The sequence below is a fragment of the Onychomys torridus genome, chromosome 7 (genome assembly GCF_903995425.1).
Source record: "Onychomys torridus chromosome 7, mOncTor1.1, whole genome shotgun sequence".
Taxonomy (NCBI): Eukaryota; Metazoa; Chordata; class Mammalia; order Rodentia; family Cricetidae; genus Onychomys; species Onychomys torridus.
Genome location: NC_050449.1, coordinates 74,380,909 through 74,396,785, shown reverse-complemented (window position 1 = coordinate 74,396,785; position 15,877 = coordinate 74,380,909).

Genomic DNA, 15,877 nt, shown 5'->3' with positions numbered 1-15,877 from the left:
ATAAGATCAAACAGTACCCAAGAGACAAAAGTTTCCTTGATTTTGCTCCATTCCATACTGACTCTTGCATTTTGTAACATATCTACAAACCCTGAAAATCCATTGGTGCATTTTACACATTGTATGTTTTACAGTGGTTGAATTTTGAGAGGAAAACAAGTGTACATTACAGTTTGTTTGTAGTAACCTTCATTCTATCACAACTGATTTTTTTCATTTCTTCCTATGTATTTGAATGTTATTTCCTTGTGACAATAAAATTTTTTTACCTACTAACTTCTGCAATTATTATAAGATTAATGTTTCCATATGCTATTGCCCCCAAAATAGAGTTATAGAAATATATTTTATATATTTGCTTTCAAATCAGTTAGGAAAGGAGAAAATATGCCACATTGCTTGTTTCACTAATTAATTTTACCTGTTCACTTTACTGCAGACACAAATTGCTTTCCAGAATCATTTCCTTTGTTCCTGAAAAGAAAGCTTTCTTGAAACAAATTCTTAAATTTTATTTAATCTGAACATAGCTTTTGCTTTCATTTTTAAAGAGATTATTGCTGGATAGAAGACTTTGGGATGGCAGGTTTTGTTTTCAGCCTATTAAATGTGTCAACTCATTTCCTCTGTGCCTCTTGGGGGAGAGGGGAGATTCTTCTCAAGGCATGTATATACAGTTATCTGAAAGTGATAAATTCCACAGGATTATAAATTCAGTGTTACTGAATGAAGACCTGGGTGAACTTTCTAGCTCTGCTTACTTTCTGCTGATGTTTAAAGTCATTCATTTTGGAAGTCATACACCTGAGCAATGTATTGCTGTTCTCCCTCTGGTTCTGAGGAACATACTATTTACTGAAGCCAGGTAACAGTTCAAACTATTCTGTAAAGAGTTGCTTTTCACTTTGTTTCCAAGAAACTGTAGTCTTTCAGTTATCTCTTGACTCTTCTGGGTGAAGATCATGTTCCTCTATCTACTCCTGATCCTTTCCCTGACTTTCCTTGTTCTCCAAGGAACATACTCCTTTTTATAACCTAATAACTAATTTCTGAGTTAACATTTCCTGGGGAACGTCTAAAATGATCTCAGTCCTAGGAGTTTGTAATCAATAACTTTTCACTATGAACCCAATGTCTGGCCAATGGAAAACTGAGTCTCAGACATCAGAAAAGCAGCCCACCACAAAACTCCTTAACTACCTTGGAATTGTAACTGTCCTGGTGCCCACCGTAGTGATATTCCTCCAAACAGCTCCTTATATAAGCATTGCAGCTGCAACCCCAAAGCAAGATGGCCTTTGTTGGTGATAGCATCTATCTTTTTGATATTCTAACTTTCTAAATAAATATTCTTATACCAATTTGTCCTTAAGTCACTGGCCTTCTTGAGCTGTAAGCAATAAACTTGTGTTCATCATTACAGTTTTGCTAATGTAGTAACTGATTATTTATTTAATTTTAATACATAAAAATGTGGGCATTACACTTTCCCACCACTAAAGCGATGACAGTATAAGAAATGTGCATTCCCAAATTTTGTGAAACTCCAAGTTTTTTTAATTCCTTTTATATTTTGTTCTCCAAAATGCAAAAATACTTTGTAATATAATGACTAAGTTTATAGATCCTTTCTCCTAATTTTTCAAATTCTCTGTTGAGCTACCCTCATGAATTTCTTGATTATTATATTTTCTAACTCCATATGTACTTTTTCTTATGTCATGTTGAGCCTGATTTTGCCTGTGATGGGATGTGGTCATCACAGATGACTTCATGTTTTTCAGTATCATTTCCCTCCTCTTCAGACATGTTTGTAATAGGTGCTTTGACATCTTGGGTTACTAAGTTCACTGTATGACTTCCTTAACGACAGTTTCTGTTGCCTTTCTTTTTGTCACACCTTCCTAATTCCTTGAATGTGTCATAATGCTTTGTTGAAAAATTAACATGTAAAGCCAGGTGGTGGTGGTGGTGCTCGCCTTCAATCCAAGCATTCGGGAGGCAGAGGCAGGCGGATCTTTGTGAGTTCAAGGCCAGCCTGGTCTACCGAGTGAGACCCAGGAAAGGTGCAAAGCTACACAGAGAAACCCTGTCTCGGGGGGAAAAAAAGAAAAAGAAAAAAAAAAAAAGAAAAATTAACATGTAAATAATATACCATGCAAGTGTGTTAAGAACTCAAGGATTAGTTGTTTCATTATTTATATTTTTGTTTAGTGATTTAACTGTACTCTTTCAGTTATGTTTATGTCTCCTGAAGTGTGCTGCTTTCTGAACAGTTCCTCAGAAGACAACCTTGGAAATTTACAGGTTCTTCCTGAGATGACTGTGGTTTGAGCAGAGTTCACTTTGTATTTTCTGTCATCCCCCGCTTACATTTCTGACTGATCTACCACTGTAGATATTATGCCCAACTATTAGTATACAGTAATTGCTATCTGATTGCTCCATTCTTTGGTATAACACTGAAGCCTAAAGTGTTTCAGAATGTGTTCTGATTAAAGTCAGTCTCTTTAAAGGACTGGGATCTGTCAGCATAAAAGTTTTTCAACCCAGGGAGGCTCATTCTCTAATTTTCAGAGTTACTTCCTTTTTGATCTATATTGTTACTAGTAAATATTGTACATCTGCTGGGATTCTCTTATTTATTCTCCCCACCGCATCTGTGTTGTTTTGTACAGTGAATTTCTACTCTGTCCTTTCAGAGTTTCATAGCTTTAAATTCTTATACCATCACCCGCCCCTCCAGCAGAATCTGGTTCCAGGCTACTACAGACACAGGCAGAGACAATGGCCCACTTCTTCCCCAGTGAAGTGCTCTTACATGGCTAGCTTCATAAAGTTTTTATTGAATTTTGTTTCTCAGAGAAAGTTTCTATGAAGCTATTCTTAGCCATTCCAGACTATGCATACTCATTTTACTATTGTTATTTTTAAATGTATCTCACATACCATAGAACTCATCCATGTAAAGTATACAACTAAATCAATTCAACTATAATTGCAAACTTTAGCAACCATCAAGGTAATAAAAATACTAAGACAGTTCATCACTCCAGAAACTCCACTGATGTTAATGGCTCTCTATATTTATATATGTGTAGTTGGAAGTTTTCCTGTGTCCTGCCTGATCCTGTAGCCACCCAGACCCAAGTAAAGACACAGAGGCTTATATTATTTTCAAACTGTATAGTCTATGACAGGCCTCTTGCTAGCTAGCTCTTATATCTTAAATCAACCCATAACTATTAATCTATGTATTACCACATGTTCCTGTGTGCCATTACATGATGCTCTCTGGATGGTGGGATGGAGTCTCTCCTAAGACCCTGCCTCTCCCTTTCCGGTCTCTCTCCTTTCCTGCCTGCCTCTAAGCTGCCTTGCCATAGGCCAAAGCAATTTATTTATTAACGAATGGAAACAACATATATTCAGAGTGTACACAAAGACACCCCCAGCATTATCCCTCTTCTACTTAATAAAAAAAAAAAGGTTTTAACTTTAACATAGTAAAATTACATATAACAAACAGTTATCAAGCAAGAATTACAATTACAATTCCTAGTCTATTTGTATTTGGCAAAATTAGAGAAAATATTCTATCATCTATCCTGTATTTGTGAGTATAAAGTTTCATATTTAATTTATCTTTTATCATGACTAAGGAAACCTATAATTATATCTATCTAGTCTTCAGCTACATCATAGACATCAGATGGACATAATATTACCTAAATAAACAAGAAGAAACTTCCAAAAATCTAGAATGACAGAGACAGCTGGCTGACTGCACAGTCACCCAAAGTTCCTCTGCAACATTGGGGCATCCAGCTTCAGCCTACAGGCTTAGTCTCTCAGTCGCTTCTTCTTGTGTCCTGTAGAATGTCTGGCAGTCTCCACTGTGAAGCAGGAACCTGAAGGACCATTTTGTCTTGCAAAGTTCAGTGGTCACCTTCCTATGGGTCCTGCTTGTCTAGTTCATATAAAATATTATCAGCAGTCCAGGCAAGAGCAGTTTCTTGCCCAAATGGCTATTGTTGCCAAGAAGAAGATTAACTCCATATGGAGTGTCTTCAATGCCCATCTTTCTCTTTGAAGTAAATCAGTGCTGCTAGGAGCAGACAAGTCTCAATGTCCAGAAAAGTCTAAGTTTTTAAATAATTTTAAATGCCACATTCTGTAGGTCTTTGAAGTATTTTAATATTACCTATCTATCTGAAATATATCTATGTATGCCTAGAAAACTTAACTAACATGACTATAAGTTTGATTATCATAGATGACTAATTAATAATCTATTTCTTAATTATACATTATAATTTTCAATGAGTTGCATAAGCATAATAACTTAAACAAGTGTAAAATATATATAGTATAACAAAATTAACTTTAAATTTGTATCTTGTATCAATAAACTAAAATCTATAGCAATATGAAATATTTATCCTGTATTTCTATATTGTATCTCTGTTTCTTCTTTTAGAAAGAGATTTCATTTATAATCAACCCACTTTAAATAAAAATAAACATTTATAAACAGTATTTTTGGAATTTGGGCATAGCTTCTCATACTACTTTGTGCTAGTTGAGGGCACTTGCAATCTTATGGGGATCCTGAGAAAATTTAGAATTATGATCAAGTTCTGACTGGAGTAGTCTGTGATGTTGTATTCTCTAAGCCAGTTGACTTTAAGCTGTTCTGGATGTTGAATCATCTGGAGAACTTTTAGGGGGTCTTAGCTGATCAAACCATATTAGCCTTGAAGCAATCCATAGGTTCTCACCTTCTGTGGAAACAAAAACAGAACTTCTTTTCCAAAGCACTGTATCCTTAGACACAAAATTTGAAGTCAAGATAATATATATATATATATATATATATATATATATATATTCCTTAACTTAACTCATCAACCTTTACAATCAAATGTTTTTTTGGCAGTTAAAAAATTCCAAAAACAATATAATCACAACTTGGTGTGTGATTTCCATCTTTACATGGCTTACTTTTCATATTACTTTCACTGTCTCTTTAAAAGACTTTACTTTCTAAAACTATTTTTTTTTTACATAACTGTCTCTCTTTTTCCTCTCTCTTTGAAGCCTAAACTCATTTTTACACACACTGTAAACCATGTAAAGTTTTATTTCACCTGAATCTGTTTCATTGTGAATCTGTACTCCTTCTCTGACAAGGAGAGATTTTAAACTGCTAAACTGCATGTTTAGGACTGAAGGTCATCCTTGGCTGCTGACTCTGCCCATTTCAGCTTTTCAACATGGTGGAGGTAATTCATCCCCAGTTCTGAAAGCCATTCTCTCTGCTGACTCTGGGAGGCAGTGGGTCCATTCCTCCATCCAGCAGTGTGTAAACCAGAAACCTTTTTCTTTTTCTTTCTTTCTTTCTTTTTTCTTTCTTTCTTTTTCTTTCTTTCTTTCTTTCTTTCTTTCTTTCTTTCTTTCTTTCTTTATTCCTTCCTTCCTTTCTTCCTTCCTCCCTCCCTCCCTCCCTCCCTCCCTCCCTCCCTCCCTCCCTCCCTCCCTCTCTCTCTTTCTTTCTTTCTTTCTTTCTTTCTTTCTTTCTTTCTTTCTTTCTTTTTTTCTGTACTAGCAAAAGCTAAATCCACCAGGTAACATACTGTATGGCTTGGAGACGCCTCTGTGTGCCACAGTGGGAATCTGCCATGCTGCAGGTCAAGCCCACATGCCATAAACACATCATACTGTAGCTCAAGCCTGCAGGCCATAGCTGGCCTGAGAGACACACTAGAAAGCTGTTTTTAGCTCCGTTTTTTGAGTCTTTTTTAAGTTCTCTCAAGTTTTAGGTAGAAAGTCGAGCCATCATGTTGGGCAGACAAATGTAGTCATAAATTTTCTCAGGTTCTGCCCAGGTCTGTGGTCCAGACAAATCTCTCTCACCTGTGGTCCTGCAGCCTGAAGTTTTCTCTGGTCCTACCTGGCCCCATGGTCAGGATGAATCTCTCCCACCCACACTAGGACCCAAATAAACACAGAGAGGCTTATATTAATTACTAATTGTATGGCCATGGCCTATGGCTCAATTTTCTTACCTCTTGTAACTAAACTCAGCCCATTTTTATTAATCTGTATGTTACCACTTGTTCCATGGTTTTCACCTGTGTGCCAATTCATGCTGCTCTCTGGACGGTGAGATGGCATCTCTCTCCAGACCCCACCTTTCCCTTTCCTGTCTCTGTCCTTTCCTGCCTATCTCTAAGCTGCCTTTCCATAGACCAAAGCAGTTTATTTATTAACCAATGAGAACAACATATATTCACAGCATACACAAAGACATCCCCCAGCATATATATACTTATAATATATATAATATATGACCATGTAATAATGTTATATAATATGTATGTGGCATATATTCACACTATTATATATCCAGATCATATGTTCATATAATATAGGGAATTTCTGTATGGTGGATTGTTTTGAGGTAAGCCCACCAGAGACTACAACATGGGCACTCTTAAAGCCAAAATGAAAATCTTCATTGCCAGTCATTGTCTGCATATAAAATTTGTCCAAATTGAGCAGCCCTGAACTTTATTGCCCTTTGTCTTTTATGCACAAAAAATACATTCTGGTTGTCACACTTCAGTCAGCAAGAAGCAGAACTACAGAAGCCAAAGAACAAGATTAGTACACTTAGGGACTTTCCTGGAACTATGGACTCAATCTTTGGTGGATTATGTCTTTGTTCCCATATTGACAGGTGTTGGAGCCTATTTGCTGGGTTTTACACCCAGAAAGATCCCTCTAACGTTGCATTTGCCTTGCTAAGGTCTAGGAGTGGCTATAACAAGATCTCTCTTAATATGTTTTCAAAGTTCACCCATATTATAAGAAATCTCAGTGCTTCATTATGCTTGAGTGATATTATATTGTATGGAAATATATATGTATGAATTGTGTTTTCATTAGTTCATAGACATGTGCAAAATTTCCAAAATATGAATTACTTTATAAACAAAAATTCATTAAAATTTGTGTGTAGACATATGTTCATCTTTTTATTGTTGACATTATTCATGTTTTTCTTGTGCCAATTTAGTCTCACTGAAGTCTTAGTTTTCCTAAATCCATTCCAACAATTGTTATTTTTTTTTCAACATCCTGGTATATTTGAAGTGGTACCTTGCTGCTTTGGGGTTGAATTTCCCTAATGATTAGTGATATTGAGCATCCTTATAGTTTTCATTTATCCCTTGAAGATACATGTATTGAAATTCTTTACCTATTTTTGCCATTTGTTTATTTTCATATTGTTGAATTCCAAAAGTTCTATACTGGGGAAACTATAGCTTTACTAATTTGTATTTTTGTTGTATTTTGTGACTAATCTTTCTGATGAGCACTCATTGAAGTGTAGAAGCTTTTAATTTTGTTAAAGAACAATTTACCACTTATAGTTCTGATGCCATAACTAAGAAATTATTGTTAATAATCTTGCTTGTTTTCTTCTAATAGTTGTATATTTTAGTTGAAACAGTAAGGCACCCTCTAACACATCTTTAATTAATTTTTTTATACAGAATGAGGTGTGGCCACTGAAGTTTCTATTCTGTTAGTATATTGATTAGCTAATAATTGGAAATAGCTTTCCTTAAATGTCTTCTAGTCTTTGCCAAGGAATTCTGCAGGCACACTGGTGTATATTTCCACTATTATTGCTTGGCTTTCACCTGCCTTTGCCTTTATTTCTCACTTAAAGAAGACCTCATAGTTCACTAAAAGTGAAAGCTTAGAACATGCTCAGTTCTTTCCAGAGGAACCACACAACCATGATCATACATAGAGCTGGGCACACCTATGTATGTCTTTCTAGAATTCAGGAAAGCTCATCTCTTTCAGTCCCCATGTGAACATCTTAAGAGCAAGTTGTTTTCTTTTTAAACATTTATTGGTTATTAATGTCCTATAACATTATCTATTCTGCTAAACAACTATAATACCAAACTATTGACATTATTTTAATTTTTTTTTACTTTTACAAATTGTTGAAAAATTTATCAAAACTGACTGATTATGTCAAATAAAGATAGTTTCCTGGAGATTTTTCAAGGAATTAAAAGCTTTAAGTGATGACCATTCTCTATGGAGCTTTGTAGACCCCCTCCCAATGTCATCTGCCTCTCCAAATGTCTAACAGACTGCCAACTGTAACCAAAGCAATAGACTACTGGTCTTCAAAACAACCTTGAAGCTGGGGGCAGAACAAAGGGGTGGTTAAAATGTGAAACTGCTTGGTCAGTTGTTTTTCTTTCTCTCTTTTAAAAATACTGGCTTTATTTACTTTTCATTTTTACTTTTGTTAGTGTTTTTTAATTTCACGTATGTGCACCTTGCACTGGCCACCCTCACCTACTAGTTTCCTCTAACCTCAACCACCTCCTTCCCCACAAAATTATCTCTCATGTTCATGACTATCGGTTGTGTGTATTGTGACCCACCATGATTAACCAGGGCCATCTGTGTTGCTATAGACTGAAGAGATACCCATTACAAGTTTATTTCTTTTTTAATTAAGAAATTATATTATTCATTTTACACACAAATCAAAGATCCCCCTCTTCCCTCCTCCCACCCCTTCAGCCTTCCCTCCCCACCCTCCACAAATTTATTTCTTAAATGGATTGTTGTAAGTCTACTCATTACTAAAATTTTGAAAAATTTAATTTTTACCATTTTTTTTGCCTATGTTCTCAGTGCTTTTATGAAAGAGATAATTTTTGGAGCACCCCACTATGATATCGATACCATGCATTTAATTTTAATGTTCTACTCAGAGCATTTTCATTGTTCTTATATTCAAGGAAATATTCACAAGGTACAGTGTATCCCACCTCCTGGGGGCAATTTTGTTTAAATACAAGGCACTTGCTCATTCTCTGAACTCTCCTGTAAATTGTCATCTTTGTCATGGATGTTAAAAATGTGGCACCTCTTCCAGGAACTGGCTGAATTTTTATTTAAGTAGAATATAACTATTCAGTACTATACATGTATACCTATATTTATTTAAATAGAATATGACTATTCAGTACTATGCATGTGTATTTATATTTTCTTTCTCTTTCAAAAATAATTTTAAAACAGATATTGTCTGTGATCCATTTTGGTATCCATATATGCCCTGAAATTGGCCAGATATATAAAATTAATTCAATGGGATATTTACATAAATCAAACTTTCAAACTTGAATGTGAAAATTATTATTGAATTTGTGTTTATAACATATTTTCCATAGATAGGAAATTTTATATAAAAATAATACTTATTTGACTAAGTATTCAGATAACTTACAGTTATTGTGTTACACTACCATCAGTGTCATTATATCTTACTGAGTAGAGGATGGTGGTGTATTTGGTGATTTGTTGTTATTGTAAAACTGCTTTGATTTTTTTAACACATGCTAGACTTTGAGAAATTTACGTTGATCAAAAAAAATTTAAAAAGCCTACATAATATAAAAGGATGTTTATCATTTATAAAATGCAGTTACAATGAAGAGGATGGAAGAAATTATCCTAAGTGTATTTGCTGTTCATTAGGGAACCATAAAAGACAAACCATACTGCTCTGTGTGCACGGATAAACACACCACACACACCTCACTGAAGCAGTGATTGAATTTTCTCCTTCTCTCAGATACACCACTTACATTCCAGGGAAGGCTGAAACTCCTGAGCCTCACTGATTTTTTAAAATATTCATGGCATAACAGCTGTGTCTTTTCTAATGCAAACACTAAGAATGGGAGTGATTTTATATATAACTTAACAATATCTTTTCCTGTTTTCCTTCAAACACATGTTTGGATTTTGCTAAAAGGTGATAGAATAAACTAGGTTCTCCTTCCCTTCTTCATTTCCTCTCTTCCTACACTATAACTGAAAAAGCACATAAGACAATAAACTCAGTCTCTGTTTAATCAGAGACTAGAAGAGACTTCAAGTAGGCAACTTCTCATCTGTACCACTATCAAATAAAAAAAAATGTATGCTTCCTCTGCCTGTACTCTTCCTGGTAAGGGCTGCCATTTCCACACAGAAAGAACCAGTTCCCCTCTCCTGTGATTGAATCAATGTAAGTGATCAGGCATAATATAAACCTGACACAATCAGAAGGCTTTTGTTTTTTCTCAGGAAAATTCTCCCCAGCACGACAAAGAAAAGCACTTTGGAAATAATATGTGGAAACAAAGACCAGAAATGACTTCCACAATGAAATGCTTCAGCACCTGCTAATTCCCCTACATAGTGAGATTTTAAGTCAACACTTACAGATTAATGCCATTCCAATAACTCCTTAAACTTGCTGTGATTGGTATTAACTAGACTTAACCCTTCTAAAGCCTTGCAGAGGTAGTTGGCCAATAGCCAAGAAATAATAATGGAGTTAAAAATTAAATTTTTAAGTGTGAAAATTAATGAAAAATATTTATCAATATCTACAAACTTCTCTTGCATAAAAATATTTTTACTTTACATTTTCAAACACTGAGATAAAAATTCTGATTAAATATTGAAAGCTCTCTTGGACTCCTTTGATCAACAACCCAAAAAGAGGTTTCCCATGCCTGAAACTGGCTTTTGTGGGAAGCATGAAATCTCAGCATTATAATAGTATAAACAAGGCCTGAAAATGAAAACACTAGTTAACATGCCAAAGTGGATGGGAAATCTCACAAGGCCCACAGGCAGTTAATGACTGATGAGAGAAGGAGAATCAATATCCCCCAATGATTAGTTGACTAATTGGTTGTCCAGCATCAAGTGGCCAACCCTAAAAATGTATGTGCAACACTAAATGGATTCATAAGGTTGCACTCATATATCTGTATGTATGCATAAATATAACATTAATAAACAAAAGGGGAAAAATATAGATGATACATGAAATTAGAAGGAAGCCTTGTAGGTAGAAGAAGGGGAACAGAGGAAGCTAAGAGCAGAATATTAAAGAGAACTGAAGAAGATCAAAATATACACATGTGTGAAATATTATAATGAACCCTGTTTTTGTTCAATCAGTCAAGATATGCTGATGAAAAGTTTTATAAAAAGAAAAAAAGAAAGATGGAGAGACAGAGAGGAGGAGGGAAGAAAGGGAAGGAATGAAGCAAGGGAAGATAAAGTGAAGGAGAAAGGGGGAGAGAGGGAGGAAGGGAGGGAAAAGAAAAGGGAAGGAAGGGGGAGGAAATGGTGCATGGCATAGTGTGTAAAATGTAAGGTTTACTGGAAGCTTTGAGGACATTGGCTTGACACTGAACAGTGATATTCAAATTTTCAATATCATTTCATCAACAGCTTTTTGTTGGAAAAGTAAACAAATTAGAACCAAAAGCTGTATTTAATTCATCTCAATATTGAACTATTACAAAGTTCTACTGGAATTGGTTGGATGAAGAGTGAGTTTTAATCTGTTACATTGCAATTACTGAGAGAGAAGAAAGGAATATTCCAAAATGTAGAAGTAGCACTCTGAGGTTTGCTTATACCCGTCTATACTAGTTTGTGATTTCAAACATTCCTAAGGTGAAAAGCCAATTGAAATTTCCTTATTTCTTGATTAGGACTCAAAGCTCTGTGCAGACTAAAAGAAGCAATTGCTTTGATCCTACAGAGTAAAAGCAAGATTAGGGACTAAAACTATCAGGAAATGAGCTCCATCTTTTTTTGGCCCTTTCTCTCCTGGCTTGGCTGTTTACCTGAACTGTCCCCATTGAAACCTTGCACTTCAATGCTAGTCTAGCCAGCTCTTGTTGCAGGGTGGATTTGTCTGCTCATCTTTTAGCTTCTTAGTATCAATGAAGCAAATTTGTAAATGACCATCTACCAGAATCTCATGAGACAAAACACACATCAAGTGATATTACATAGACATATTATAGATTGGTAACAAGGGATGAAATCAGTTTAAGGATCCATTGTCAGTCAGCTCCCCTAGACTCAGCATGGTTTATCTGGAGACACTGAATTAAGATTGACAAACCCATTTGCAGCATTGTTGAGGGACTTTAAAGAGTAGCCTTTTCTTGGATAGCTACCTCATGGGCCATGAGGCTCATTCATCAAAATGCTGAAGGTAATCCTGCCTCTGGGAAAGTTAGCAGACTTCTACAGAATACTGGGTGTTGTAGAGTATTATTTTAAGATGTGTTACATTTGTTTATTCTGTGAAATATTTGTTTTAATGATTGCAAAGATGTGTTGCATTCTTTTCTGTTGCATTTGTTTATCTCTGTGAAGCTGTGTTACTTTGCCTGTCTAAAACACCTGATGGTCTAATATAAAGCTGAACAGCCAATAGTGAGGCAGGAAAAAAAGATAGATGAGGCTGTCAGATAGAGGGAATAAATAGAAGGAGAAATCTGGGAGAAGAAGAAAAAAGAGCAAGAGAACAGAAAAAGGATGAGACTCCAGGGGCCAGCCACCCAGTCAAACACACAGCCAGTAACGGGGTAAGAGTGAAAATGAGGTATACAGAAGTAAGAAAAAGAAAAATCCCAGAGGCAAAAATAAACAGGATAATTTAAATTAAGAAAAGCTGGCTAGAAACAAGCCAAGCTAAGGCCAGCATTTATAATTAAGAATATGCTTCTCTATGTGATCTATTTTGGAGCTGAGTGACAGGCCTCCCAAAAGAGTAAAAAAAAAAAAAAAAAAAAAAACAATTGGGTCTACTCTGTGATTCACTTTTTGTCCAGAGCCATTGTCTAGCTGACCTTTTATTTCTTGGTTATAATTCTGTCTGGAGAAACAAAGTAAAACAAAACAAACTTACTGATTTCTGCTTTCTATTTGGCTGCTCCTTTACACTAGAGAAAAACAGAAAGAAACCATAGTGGAGAAAGGCAAAAAATTGGCCTTATCTTTCTGTGTCTTTTGTGTCTCATACCCTGGGTCTCTTTTTCTAATCCTTGATAATTTCATATAATTATCTAATATATTTATATAATATGCAGATGTATTTAGATCATATCCAGGCCCCAATTCCTCCTCTAACAACTCTCAGACTTTTCTTCATATTTACTTTCCAATTTCTTCACTTCTTTCTCCTCCTTCTTCTCTTCTTTCCCCTGCTCCTCCTCCTTCTGTTCCTTTTCCTCCTCTTTTTCCTCCTCCTCTCTTCTCTTCCTCCTCCTCCTTCTTTGTTTTATAATGTAGTGTTTATTATCACCCCATAGCAATTGTTGCTTTGAAAACCTACTATGGTACTAGTAAGAAGTAGAATTTTTAAACATTTATTTTAATTAAGTGTATAATTCCCACATATGTGTCTGTGTGGGAAACTAGATGCAGGTTCACTCAGACACCAGAAGCATGGGATGGGGATACCCTGGAGCTGGAGTTACAGGCAGTTGTAAATCACCCAACATGGGTTCTAAGAACCTAGCTCTAGTCCACTACAAGAGCAACAAATGTTCTTAAACACTGAGCCATTTCTTAGGCTCCCGTAGGTGGATTTCTTGATAATTTTTATTTTAAAAATTGTTACTTGGGCTGTTGGCATACCTTATGTGTAAAATGCTTCCTGCTCAAGCACAAGGAACTGAGTTCAATCTCCTAGACCACACTTTAAAACACTAGATATGGCCGGGCAGTGGTGGCACATGTCTTTAATCCCAGCACTCGGGAGGCAGAGGCAGGCAGATCTCTGTGAGTTCGAGGCCAGCCTGGGCTACCAAGAAAGTTCCAGGAAAGGTGCAAAGCTACACAGAGAAACCCTGTCTCAGAAAAAAAATAAAACAAAATAAACCACTAGATATGGTGGTGTGAACTTGTACTTTGGAAGCAGAGACAGGTAGATCCCTTGAGCTTATTAGCCAACCAGCCTAGCCTAATTGGGGAGTTCCAGGTCAGTAAAAGATACTATCTTGAAAAACAAAAAGTGCAGATAATAGAACCCAAGGAATAGCCCCATGATAGTTCTCTGACCTCCACTCACACATTCAAACAGTTATACACACACTTGTTCACATATACACACATACATACATGCATTCACATACTCTCAGTTGTCTTTATCATCATTCTTGAAGGATTGGCATTAATGATGCTGCATTACATGGTTACCATAATGTTTTTCTTATTAAGAAATTTTTTATTCATTCTACATACCAGATTCCCCTCTTTTCCTCCTCCCACTCCCCACCAAGCCTTCTCTCCCAACCTACCCCCTATTCCTTCCTCCAAAAAGGTAAGGCTCCCATGTGGAATCAGCAAAGCCTGACACATTCAGTTGAGGCAGGTCCTAGAACCTCTACCTGCATCAAGGCTATACAAAGTGTCCTATCATAGATAATGCTCTTCAGAATGCCAGCTCATGTTTTTTTTCACTTTCTCCTAATCTCAGTGGTCTGACACAGGTAGCTAGTACCAAACTTATTGTGTAATCAGCATACACTTCTCTTTTCATAAGAAGACTCTGTGGAAAGGTTGTCTTCTTGCATTGTTAAAATATAAGTATACTGAAAGATTTTTTTCTGGACCTTTATCAATACCCACAAATTATTTTCAAGAAAGCTTTCTGTATGTTAAAATAATTACAAGAAATTAAGTGTGCTTTCATCATATACTTCCTTGAGAATTTAGGTTAATATTGAGTTATAGACTTTTCAAATGTAATTTAATTCTATGTATGAATCAATATATTCTGTAAATGAATTTAAATGTGAAATTTCATTAAACAGATGAAATATGATTAAATATATTTTCACATAAACCAAATAAAATAATAAGTTTAACTAGTCTAATAATAGTATGCAAATGATAAGGAACAGTAGCTGCATATGGCACATTTTCCAGGAAAATTCCAATCTTTTTGTTTTAGCAATTTTATATCTGACCTAATATTTAAATTATATAGGCAACATTTTTTTAATCCCCCAAATCTGGTCTGTGTGTCACAGGTGCAAAAATCTCCGTAGGGTCAATTGTCCCGCTGATGACAGGGTTCTTCACTGTCTGTTGTTTATAATGTGACTCTGGTGTCTGAGCTGACACTAACATAAAAGCTTACCCTGAAGCTATCAGCGTCTCCCAAACTCACCTTCTGCAGAATATGTCACTTTGATTTATAAATTTCACCAAAACAAACAAAGCAAAGGCAGGAGCAGGAAATTGGGCACTGTACAAGGAGAATTCTATTCAATGACTTTTTATGCTACTGTTTTATTAAGGGAGACAGCTTCAATCACACAAGGTGCTGCAAATTTTGTAGGTAGCCCTCAGCTATTTACTGAATCTTGAGTAATTTTTTAATCTCTCTTTCTTTCTTCTTAATATAAAGAGAGGTGTCACTCCACTGATTACTAAAACAAGCCATTATCCCCTCCCCTAGAGGAATATTGTAAGTAAAGCTACATCTTTCTTGGACACATGGACCACATCCTAGGTGACAGTTCTCAGAGACACATCTGACATGTCACTGCAATAAAGGGTTCCTCAGCTAGAGTAACCAAAGCTTCATCTCAGGCAGGCTGATCTTCTGTCAGTTCTTTAGGCCAGCCTTGTCACACACTTGTCCAGCTCCCTACTATTTTCTAGTTTATTGCCATCAAATATATGTATCTTATAACAAAGCTCCTGTATCAGTTAGTGATCATATTGCATGCAATAAAGCCTCAGGGAAAGCATGGTCAGAGAATTACTATAATGTATGAGATTTTGCAAAGGACAGAACTAAAAAAGCAACTGTAAAAGACAAAAATTCTTCTAGTAGTAGAAACATCAGCACTATTTACAATCATTCTCTGACTAGTATAAGAAAAAGTCAAAACCTACCCAACACCTCAAATCTTTGCAATTCATTGGTATAGTGTTGTGTACTCAGCAAGTT